This window comes from Thermobia domestica, chromosome 12, assembly GCF_964235325.1.
Source record: "Thermobia domestica chromosome 12, izTheDome1.hap1.1, whole genome shotgun sequence".
In the NCBI taxonomy this organism is placed as follows: Eukaryota; Metazoa; Arthropoda; class Insecta; order Zygentoma; family Lepismatidae; genus Thermobia; species Thermobia domestica.
In genome coordinates, this window is record NC_137465.1 from 230,654,222 (window position 1) to 230,667,645 (window position 13,424).

Sequence of the window (13,424 nt, forward strand, 5' to 3'; positions counted from 1 at the left end):
CTAATAAATACAGTATGTATAGTTATTATTTTTTTTCCTTTGCAAAAAGAAAATCTGGCAATGCAACGAGGACGAGAAACGCAGCACAGCGCAGCGGGTCTGCTACTACAAAATACTAAACGTTGTCAACTTCCATGTTTTTACAGGAAAAAATGCGATTTTCAATGGGAAATGCATTAAACGTTAAATGAAATTGAAAATACCACAGAAGAGTATAATTCGATATTTTTGGGAAGAAAAAAGAGTATAGAGTATATGAACCTCGAAAAGAGTATAATACTCTTAAAAAGAGTATGTCTGGTCACCCTATATTAGTGATTTGTTAAAATATTGACTCATTCAAGTATGCTATGGAGCAACGTGTTCTATATAATGTAAGCATTAAAGCTACAATAGGTGTGCTGAGGTAGCTGATAATGTATTTGTAGCTAAAAGTGTGTTATTTTGCTACCATGCTATGGTTTACCATCATTTATCTTAAAAAATTCTATCAGAATTTGAGATATAAACAGACAAGGAAGAGAGAATGTAAGTGCTTTATTGTGTGCATGTATGAATGAATATGTGTGTGAATGAAAGAAAGAGAGATAATATAATAAGCTTATCATTAGCATTATTTACTCGTCCATAACACAACCTGCTTAAATAAAGTGATGGACATATTGGTACCAAAAGCCGTTGGAAGAATCAAAATGCAAATAAGCTTAGTGTGTTGAAAAAGGCTGACCCCCTTACAGCGTATGATCAATTAGAAACGACTCGTTCTACATCCAGAGGTGTGTTTAGTAGGTGTGGCACATACGTTGAATATATGCGTGTGTGCGATGTATGTTGGAAATAGGGGAGAATGATCCATCCAAGAGTACATAGAAAGCAAGGCGTGAAGGTCTTCAGGATGTGTGGAAGAAATTCGTGCTGAATAACGGATATGAATTAGGTGAAACATATGCTCCTCGTTAAGATTCGAACACTTTGCTATGCCGGAATGGAAATGCTATTAAGAGCCGAGCTATCGAACGTTTAAGGACCTAAACCTTTCTGTGTAAGCTCTAAATAAATGCTAAGTAAACCGTAAGCCTTAACACGTAGTTTGACAATCAAGCTTGATAATGCTCTTACAGAATACTCTACTTTATTAACACTTAATTGTATATTAAAGCCCACCTGTACAAAATGCGTGATATCAGCATTACCTCAAGCATTTTCAAAGAATTCATGGAATGTACGATTATCTCACAAAAGGCAAAGACAATTTTTTTTTTTGAAACTAGAAGAAAGGAGTAAAAATTTTACTTCCTTTGAATTTTAAAATCTGTGATTATTATAGTTATAACGATATATTTTGCCGACGGTTCTAAATATTTAAACTTTGTAGCAATAACTACACACTATATATAATTCAAATAATTACACGTCGGATTACATTTTGTGTATATCAATATATTTTCAAGTAAATTACTAATTACTTCACAACGATCTTTATATACCAATACGACTCTTTACTTGTTCTATCTATTTGATACATATAAACAACCACTTAGCAACCAAACTGTTGCCTTAGTAACGAGATCAATATCATATGGAGTGAAATAATATGGGAAGAAATATATATATATATATATATATATATATATATATATATATATATATATATATATATATATATATATATATATATATATATATATATATATATATATGTGTGTGTGTGTGTGTGTGTGTGTGTGTGTTAATGTATAGTAGCATTAAATTTAATTTAATAATTTTAAAATTACACGATCCAATTGATAAGTTTTACAAACGTATGGATGAATCATATCGTGAAATTACCTAGGTATTTTAGTTTGCAAGTAACACTATTTCGTTCTATTGGCTCTTTCTGTTTTAAGTCATCAAGTAAAATACGTATAATATTATTATTGTTTAATGGGGAAAAGTGCAAACATGATATATATAGCAATCTATAGAACTTATGAGGTGAACAAAATCATATAACTTACTTGAGTTTAAAATCTCATGCTTAGTTTTCGAGAAAACTTTAAAATTTAAATTGTACGAAAAACCATACCATTTACTGAAGTGAAACTAATCCTGAAATACACATTCTTTAAGCTTTTTGTATTATTACACTACATCTCCCATGTGGTTAAGCGGTAAACGTGCATGCCTTTGGTATGGGAGACCCGGTTTCAATTTCCGGCGTATAACGCTCGCTAACATTTATAAATATGTATATGTTGATATGGACAACAGTCCGTAGCGTATGATATCATTTTCTTCTATGGCCAGATCTGAACATTTAACTTGTTAAGTTTTGTGGCCAGACGTGTATAAACATGTTTTTCTAGACAGCTCAGATATAATACACAGAGAAGCGATTAATAGTGGATGTATAAAGAAGCAATTTTGTGAAAAATAAATAGGTATGCGGACAATCTTCGGAAAATACATAAGTTTAAATATATATTTTATCTTGATTGTTATTACTGAAACATTTAGTGATTAAACCACGATTTAAATTAAGTTCCAAAAATTATAACGAACTTTTGGCAAAGTAGATGTTATAGGCGGGAGTTCATGAGGTTTGAATCCCATGTTAAGCTGTAGGTTCACGTCTCATATAGCGTTGCTGCTGAAAGGGAAGCTAAATTCAAAATCATATAAAATTATTACACTACCATGACGACAATAAATAGTATGTTTAATGAGAGCCTAACAGCATAATTAAAACTTTTTAATTGAATTTTTTTTTGTCTAACTAGCCCTAAAATATTGTTTAAAGGTGAGACATTTGACAATTGATAGAACTCATTCAGCTTAACTGAATGGCATGTATGAGTGTACACAGGTTAAAGAAAACGTATGCGGTATATGTGAAAACGTAGGTTACATGCGTAAAAGAAAACGTATGCGGTATATGTGAAAACGTAGGTTACATGCGTAAATCCTGTAGTTTTTGGACTATAGGTAACATCCTGTAGTAAACCCTAACTGAAAAAGTATGTTTTACAACATTTTCCGTATAAGTGTTCCATCCTTTCCGTAATAAAGAGAGAACTGTATATAGGTGGTCAGGATGTTACATACAGAAGGACGTATGTTACATATAGGTGACGTATGTAATATAAGGAAGACTGGTAGATGTCAGACATCATGCAGAGACATGATGTAACATCTAAGGAGGAAAAGGGAGTGCGTATGTAGCATATGGATAACGTATGTTCTGCGCAGATTTCCATAGTAAACTTATGGATTCCGTATATTTGTACGTACAATATACCGCTGTCCAGATAATGGATTTTTCTCAGTGTAAAAGTTCATGCGTATAGCGTTAGAGAAAATAAAAACAAATTTCATTGTAACCATTAAAAAAATGATGCTGTACAGTCAACGACAAAAGTTCTTTTCGTTTGATGAAATTAGTTTCATAAATAACTTGAAATGGAAGCAAGGGCACCGATCCTGGGGGGCCGGGTCCCCCAAAGCTCATGTAGGCCCTCGCATTGTATTTATGAACATAAAATATTTGGCATAATTTGAATGCATTTTTTCTTAAAATACTCATATTTATGCCTTCTGCATCTCAATATGCCCCCAAATTTACAAAGAAATTGGCGCCCTTGAATAGAAGGACAATTTGAGTAGAGTTTTCAGTAAATTAAAAAGAATGTAAAATTTTTTATTGTTACCACAGTTGTACTTTCCAGTAATACCACCGTTATTCCCAAAATAAAGTTTACTAAACGGAAATAACATTTGTCGCTGACTGTACAAAAATCATGCCACTTTTTGAGGTGAAACTGATATAAAAAATATACTCTCATTAAACTCTTTAGTAAGAAGACAGTACATAATGTTTTTAATGAGATATAAGCTAAAATTGTCATTATCTACTAAATTTTAGATTCTGTTTAAGTGAAATGTTATCCAAATTTAAGACATATATCAGTTAACATATCACATCAGACTAAATGAAATGACGTGTTTGGGCGGAAGGAGAGTAAATACTTGTACATAGTTTTCGACAAAATCGAAGAAAAGGAACTTTAATGGTGTTAAAAATTAATGTCCTGAAATCTGTGTTATTTAGTAAAGGAATTTCCCATAGCCCACCGTTAGTAACTTCCCATCCATACAGTTCCTTCTCCTTGGCAACCCTTTCCTACAAGATAATGTAGGGCTCTACAGGGTAGTTAGGCTCCGGGCATTGTTTGTACATGCTACTTGTAAATTATTCTTAAGTATTATGAAGTTTTCTTCTCTCTCTCTCTCTCTCTCTCTCTCTCTTTTTTTTTTTTTTAAAGTCAGTTACAAACTGTTTAAGTCTATCTTAATCTAAATCTTGCTACATGCAAGAAAATTAATTATTACAAATCTCACAAGAAAGATATTCATTCTAAATTTGATTTTTTAAAAAGCTTACGTAATCAAAAAAACTTGCTGATATTGACGAAGCTTACAAGTAAACCTTACGTTTGGGTGAATTGAGTTGCTGACTGAGACACATATGAGAAAGTAGTACTAAATGTGGTCAGTATTTCAGTGAAGTTGTAGGTGCGAAGCTCCAGGGGTTTAGGAGATACAGCTACCAGAACATCACATGGAAGTACAGAATAGTCTTCATACAGTTGGAGGTAAAAGCTCTTTAAGACCTCTTGTAACGACAAAAGGTGAATAACAAATATATGGGTACATATTAGGACTAGGGGGAAGTCATATAGTAAGAGTATACCTGACGGCGGCCATCTTGAAATCCGCCATTTTGAATTAAGGTTAAGTTTTTAAAATAGGAATAGGGTCATGTGATACATGATTTAAGGAGCAAATTTAATCAGAAGAACAATGGTGACATTAATTTTGATTTACGCGCAATTGGTAAAAAGTTACAGGGAAATTAAATATTGTTGCTGCATATGTATTAGTCCTTTACCCCACCTTGTAAATTTTGTGTTAATGATAATAATTAAATAAAAAGCAGGTGGATAAATATTAGGTCTATGGTAATAGTTGCCTTGATAGTGGCCATGTTCAAATCCGCCATTTTGAATCAGACAAAAGTTTTAAACAAAACGCATAACAGTGACACCTTATTAATATCAAATTATACCATAAATCCAACGGTATAACCATTTTTGCTTTATCCTTAACCAGCATTTGTTACTCCATCATTGTATTCCTGATTAACTTCTAGCCCAAGTTATCTATTGCATTACTCTATTCCAATTTAATTTTGTGCTGGTCTGATTCTGTCTAAAACTTTTGTCTGATTCAAAATGGCGGATTTGAACATGGCATCCATCAAGACAACTCTTACCATTGACCTAATATTTATCCACCTGCTTTTTATTTAATTATTATTATTAACACAAAATCTACAAGGTGGGGTAAAGGACTAATACATATGCTGCAACAATATTTAATTTCCCTGTAACTTTTTACCAATTGCTCGTAAATCAAAATTAACATCGCCATTGTTCTTCTGATTAAATTTGCGCCTTAAATCATGTATCACATGACCCTATTCCTATTTTTAAAACTTAACCTTAATTCAAAATGGCGGATTGCAAGATGGCCGCCGTCAGGTATACTCTTACTATATGACTTCCCCCTAGTCCTAATATGTACCCATATATTTGTTATTCACCTTTTGTCGTTACAAGAGGTCTTAAAGAGCTTTTACCTCCAACTGTATGAAGACTATTCTGTACTTCCATGTGATGTTCTGGTAGCTGTATCTCCTAAACCCCTGGAGCTTCGCACCTACAACTTCACTGAAATACTGACCACATTTAGTACTACTTTCTCATATGTGTCCCAGTCAGCAACTCAATTCACCCAAACGTAAGGTTTACTTGTTAGCATAATAGCACCTTGACAAGTTTAGTAGACATATGAAAGTTTGCAGACTTCCCGAGTTGTGTATCTTTAAATTTGGAGTTTGTAAAATTTTCCTAAAGATTTCTCTAATTTCTATATAGAACAGAATCTTTTTTAATTCGAAGTCCAATGTGACATGGAAAAAGTTCGAATTATCAAAAAAAGGGAAAAAAGGAGAAAAAAAGAAAAAGAAAGAAAGAAAGAAAATATTAAATGCTTAAAATCAAGCAACCAAACTATTGTATCCATAACATGATAATAATAATAATAATAATAATAATAATAATAATAATAATAATTTTTTTTACGTATAGCACTTTCAACAACATCGGATGACCTGCCTGCCCACATCACAGCAGCCATTGCTGATATTAAACGCGACACGCTACAGGAGATAGGCTATTGGCTTGATGCGTGCCGTCATAGAGCATTTATGAATATGTTCCAAGAAAACTCTGACAGTTTACGTTTCTTAGCACCTGTTTTATAATAACATATGTTCGTTAGATTTCACACAATAAATTTCTGAAATTGGGTTCATCATTTTGATTTGCCCTGTATATATTTACTCTATTCATCTGTGTCTCTGTCCGGGAGACACCAAATCAAAGGAACTACTAGATGGGCCACCATCAATTTTTTACCAAGATGTAAAGGCCAAAAGTTTGGAATCCAGTTCGTACCATTGTCGGTACCTGTTCAGATAATAAGGGATTGACATCATTAACGAACTCAGCCAGAATAATCACTCGTAACTATCTATTGCAGAAATCATTATTCAAAAATTCCTTTACATGTGTAGGATGTGAGCCAGGAACGTCCGCAGGGAGTGGGTCCTAGGGGTCGAGACCCCTCGAAATCCTATCTTTTCTGTAAATTTAGTCTGATTTTGGTGAGGATTTTTACAAATTTTAATATAACTTATCCTCATATTAAATTTGGAGTCCCAAAAAAGATTTGGACCCCCGAAATACATTCCGTGTCTGATGTAAGATATAAGTACCCCCCGTTATCCGTTAAAGTATTAATGGACTGTTAGTTGCCTGATGTGAGCAATAGATACCCACCGTTACCCATTAAAGTGTTAATGGACTGTTAGTTACCTATGTGAATTATAGGTACCCACCGTTAAAGCTGCCGTTACCCGTTAAAATGTTAATAGACTAACTTCATTAATGTCGAAATAATAACTTTAGCTATCTATGGTAAGATGCAGGATGCAAAAATTCACTTACAGTATGGGAAGTGAGTTTATACATAGTAGCCGTTACTTGTTAAGTTGTGTAACGGATTAACTCCGTTAAAGAACTTGGTCGAGATAACTGTTGTAGCTATCTATTGCAAAAATAATAAACTCGCTTCCGTTCATGAGTTATGGTGCAAAGCAATGGACAAACGGACGCAATAACAACACAAATCTCCCTGTTTTATCTTAACAATACTCGTTAATTTCTTCCCACTTCATTGGATTTTTAAAAGGGAAAATTATTCTGAGATACTCTTAAAATTATGAGTACCTGCTTTACCTATAGATTCTTAGTGCGTCTAAAGTCAAGGATCTTTGTAGCCGCCCATTCACATTGCCGGGTCACGACTATTAACATCACCAAGGCAACACGAGACGGTTCCAAATAGATTTAGAATTTATGTTGGCCTGGATATCGATAGGTACGCTGCCAAGTCCCTTGGTCGTGGTGCGTAGCAATGTGGTCGGGATTGGGAATCTCCAGATGGTCGTGGCATAATGATAATTATTAAATATAGCTGGATTGGCAGTTAACAGATTTATCGGTGTGACTTGTAGGAAGGAAACACCAGATGATGGTATGGAAAGGAAGTACGTACATTTCTCTATAACGCCGCTTAATGTTACATGTCTCAATCAGGCTGTAAACTTATTTAAATACCACAGACGTGAAGTCTTCAAAGAGGGCAATACGCTACATGCAAACTAGATAGGGCTCTATTGGCACCATGCATTTATATATTGCAGCATTGCCTCAAGTATTTAGCTTCACCGTGATCATTACTCATTACAGTTTCCTGACGAATATGCATTAGCGACTAATGTTGTGTTACTATGGTACCCGGCCATATCCACCATCAGTACGCTTCATAACTATAGATAATCTGCCAAGAACAACTACGATACCTATTTTCACCTACGACAGAGAAGTACGACGTATTCAGGTGATGAAATATTGTCAGGGATCCTAACTATTTACTCATACATGTTCATATTTATATCACCTGCAGTAAAATATAAATATTATTATATAAAATTTCACAGTACAGTGCACCAAATGATTTAACACTATTACTGTAATAATATTATGTATTCTTTTCACCTTGTTTCAATTATAAAGCATCAATAACAATTTTCATGACAGGAACTTAATACATCAATCTTCTTCTTTTTTTTTTTTTTTTAAGCACATCTGTACCTACTACTTTTCTTCTTCTTCTTACAGAACATTTCATAAAGGCTTTAGTTTTCATTAAAATCACATGTTTTGTATATTGCATTGACCATAGATAAAATATTAAAATAGATAATTATTTTGTTATATAATTTCGATCAATATTTAAACAGAAAATTTAAATTTTATTACATAGTTCATTATTCCGAATCTACAAGTTTAATAACATATTACCCATCTAGCTATAAATAATCTTTTACAAAATGATAAAATATACTAAATAAACAAACTCTTTCAAACTTGCAGATAAACAGCTAATGCAAGAGTTGACAAACTGAATTTACATTAAAGCATACATATACTGTAAGGACCATGTGCCAAAATGGTCCGTTACATCTTATAAAATAGAGGATCTGCCCTTAAGCAACAAAATCTTGAACCCATACGTCACAGTTTCAAATCTTGAACCCATACGTCACAGTTTCGCCATCCCTATTCTGCCCACTCTGCCCAATAGGATCGCAATGTTTTGAACCAACAATCATGGCGGAAACGAAAGTAGCCAATCAGACGATGGCGAAAACGAGAGTACCAATCAGACTTGCCGATGTTCGGTTGTTTTCTGGCTTCATTAATTTAATAGGATGAAGATACATATGGGCAGATCCTCTATTTATAACACTCTTGTCTAAAGTATCGTCAATCTTCAACAGACAGCAGAACATATTCTCTATATTCCCAATGCATTATATAGGTACAGAGAGACAATATTGACAACAGTTGAATTGACTTCAGGAGATTAAATATTCAAAATTTTTCCAAAATTGAATATATAATATGAAGCTGGGATTAATAAAACAGTATGTAAATATCTTCGAATCAGGATGGTGCTTGCTTCAAATACATTTGCTCGAACTTTCCTGCATTGACACAGGAGAAAATGAAAGCTGGTATTTTTGAAGGCCCCCAGATAAGTTTGCTAATGAAAGATAAAGAGTTCTTGCAAACCATGAACCCCACAGAAAGAGATGCATGGGATGCTTTTTGTGCCGTTGTTACAAACTTTCTTGGAAATTTTAAAGCGGACGACTACGAGCAACTTGTTGACAATTTGTTGGCCACATTTCAGAAGTTAGGAGTACATATGAGTATGAAGCTTCACTTCCTATACAGCCATCTAGACTAGTTTCCTTCCAATCTTGGTGCCCTTAGTGAAGAACAGGGTGAACGATTTCACCAGGATATCAAAACCATGAAGAACCGGTAAAAGGGAAGGTGGAACGAAAACATGATGGCGGACTATCGCTGGTGCTTGCAGTTTGACATTCCGGACGCCACTTACTCCAGAAAATCAAAGAAACGAAGATTTTTGCCTAAATAGGTAAGCACGCTGTGTTATTTGGTTGTGTGCATTTATCAGCTTGAGGTCGTAAATGAAATTAAAAAATGTATTGGATTTGCTTAACTTTCTATCAAGTCTAAATTCATTATGACAAATAGGTTCGTAAAACTACTCCATACGTAATATTCTGGAACCATAAACATCAAATCGTATATATATATATATATATATATATATATATATATATATATATATATATATAGACTCTCTCTCTCTCTCTCTCTCTCTATATATATATATATATATATATATATATATATATATATATATATATATATATATATATATATATATATATGTAGTATGATATGTGTAGGTGGGTATTAGCAACTTTATCGTAACTTGTTCCGTATTTATATTTAATATTAAAGCAATAGTACAATATTTAATGTAAGTTTCTTACTAAGATATATGGAACAAATAAGAAATTCTGTCAGTGTAAGTATGATCAGATTGTGTAAAATTCTGACGTGATAGGCAAAAACTAACTACACCACTGGAATCAGCGACCTCGATTTTTAAAAAAAACAAGTCAAATACCTCAGTCAGCAGAAAAAAAGTTTCCATATGTAGACCAGTGTAATCAAAGGATAATATGTATATTTTTTGGTGATTTTTTTTATTCGTTGTTGAAAACATAAATTTTACTTTTCAAAACCATTTTTCCAACAATTGGAGACAATGATGCTTAGTGGTAGAGCATTTATCTCTTGTACGTGGGATCTTTGGTTCGATCTTTAGCCAAGTAAGTTTGCGGTGGACAACACCATGTCCGTGGGTTTTCTCGCGGTTCTCCCGTTTCCTCCCACTTTCTAATTCCACTAATTTCTTTATCGTCATTTACTCGCCTTGATCATTGGTCTACCTTGGCCTAAAGGACATAATTATGGAAAGTTAGAAACTGAAATATTTTCGTTACATTTCTTTATTTCCAATAATAAAACTTTCTCAACAATAAAAGAAACTTGATATCATCAAGAGCACAGATTATTCTCAAATTATTAATTCAATTTATCTTTGGACAAAGACTGAATATTTTATATCTTAAAGTTGATTAAATTAGTGAGAATATTGTTTGCTTGCTACAAAATACGTTGGAAAAATAAGAAAAAAAAAAAACGTGCTGACATCCAATGATGAGTACACTTCTTAAAACACATTGTTTTACACGGAAGAGAATTCTACTTGTTTATTTCTATGATTATTTAAAACTATTTAAATTGTTCAATGTTAGTGAATACTAAATTTTGTCAGATATTATTATCATTATACTACTACTACTACTACTACTACTACTACTACTACTACTACTACTACTAATAATAATAATAATAATAATAATTTAATTTAATATAAGTAATCTAATATAAATAAAATAAAGAGTTTGTGTGTTTGTCTGTCTGTCTGTGTGCGCCCTGGGGACCAGACGAGTGGACCGAGATTTACCAAATTTGGGTCAGTGGTACCTTGGTCCAGTTCCCAGATCAAGACAAAGCGTTTCTTTCAAAATTTCGAACCAGGGGGACTCAGGGGGGGGCGTTTACCGGAACCGGCTTGGGAACCAGACAAATTGACCGAGAGTTACCAAATTTTAGTCACGAACACCTTGATCCAGGCTTCAGACCAGAGTTAAACATTTTTGTCAAAAATCGAACCGGGGGGGGTCTTACGGGGCGTTTACCGGGACATGTAAAAGTAGTAGAAAATGACTGATATTAGTGTCGAATTCATAGTTTTCGCAGTCGCTGAAATCAATGGTGAAACTCCGATCGCATTAACTTACAAATTCACGCTATTCGGCTCACCGGCCGGGGGTCACCGGGGGGACGGGGGTGGTATACCGAGACATATAAAAGTAATCCAAAATGACCGATATTAGTGTGAAATCCATAGTTTTAGCGGTCGCTGAAATCAATGGTGACACTTCCATTAGCGATAACTTGCCAAATTTAGTTACAATTCTATGCAGGCCGGCAATCAGCGGGGGGGGGGGGGGAGGATACCGAGACATGTAAAAAATAGACCAAAATGACCGATATTAGTATAAAATCCATAGTTTTCGGGGTCGCTGAGATCAATTGTGATACTCCCACAGGCGCTGACTTCCAAATACAGCCCCCGTGCGAAGCATGGGTATATTCAACTAGTATTAAATATACACACAATACAAATTCAGTTTGGCAAAGCAAGAAATATTTAACTAATTTAAAAGAATAAATCAGTAAATCCAAGCAATTAAAATTCTGATTTATTTCAAAGAAAGTACAATGGTCTTCCACAGCCCTTAAAATAACCCTCTATTCCAGCTCTCTTGAAGGCGAGCTAGTGTGGTGAGTCACAGCCTATTCTCTGAGTGTCGATCTTTCCTGTTGAGTCTATGTAAACAAAAGCTGCATCTGGGTTCAAACCACGGTTGTAGTTCCGAGCAAACTTTAAAATTAGGTTCTTTCCTTCATATGCTCGGTGTTACAGAAGGAAACAAAAAAAGTAACAGTAAAATGAGATAAAAAAAAAAAAAAACAAAGATGGAGCAGAAATTCGACATCTTTAAGATCAAAATGAATTCAACAAATTAACTTGGCCGATTTCAGTCCCATTAGGAATTTCAAGAAAATCTCACCAAAAGTTTAATGATGAACTGGCAATTTTAAAAGGAATTAAAAGTTAGTCTTATAAATTTAGCTTTTTAACGTTGATTAATTTTGAACATAATCAATATGGATTAATCAAAGAAATATCATACAAAATTCACACTACATTCTACGAAAATGGATAATTTTTCCGAAATTTATCATGGAGAAAATATTTTTTTTTTTTTCAAAGTGGAGGATAACTATTTCAACTATAAGTGACTGAAAATCCTCAAACAAAATACCAGTCTTGTTTCATAAAAGTCACATACATTTTTATATTTAAAAAATGGAATGAATTGTTTAAAGTTTTATGTCCCACGGTTATGCCGGCTAGGCTAAAATAGACAGTGATGATGATAAAGAAATTAAATGGTGGAATGAAGAAAGTGGGAAGAAACGGGAGAACCCCGAGAAAACCCATACACACAGAATTTGCCCACCACAAAGTTCACTTGGCGAGAGCTAGGATTGAACCATGTACCTTTATATTTAAAGTAATCCTGGAAGATTATTATCAATGTTTTCCACGTGATGACATTTGGGCTGTCTCATCTGGAAAAGTATATCGTTCATTACGCATTGGACACTTTCGTTAAAAATGAATTATGTACTAGAACATGAGCAGAAAGTCATGTTTCGTCTTCGTCTATAGTCCTATTTCTATATCATCAGCTACATCATAGATATTCTGCCATTATTAGCATGTCACTTGGCGTAACTGAGACCTTCCATGCTCTACGGCCTTCCGCTAACAACTTTGTCTCCACATACGATTTTTCTGTTTAGATACTATCCATCAATTGTAGTCTCCTTCGCCCCCTCCCTCTCTTTCCTGCCACCATACCCTCTAGCACGTTCCTCTTGATACAGCTCCTTCTTAGCCAATCTCCCAGCCAGTTTCTATTTCTCTACCCAACAATATCTAAAATTGTTCTTTTCTCCAGAACCATTTCTAACACCCTCTCATTCATCTTCCGCTCGACCCACTTAATTCTCTCTATTCTTCTCCACACTCATATCTCGAACGCTTCAAGTCGTTTTTCATCACTTTAGCGTAATGTTCATATTTCTATTCCATACAATACATTACTC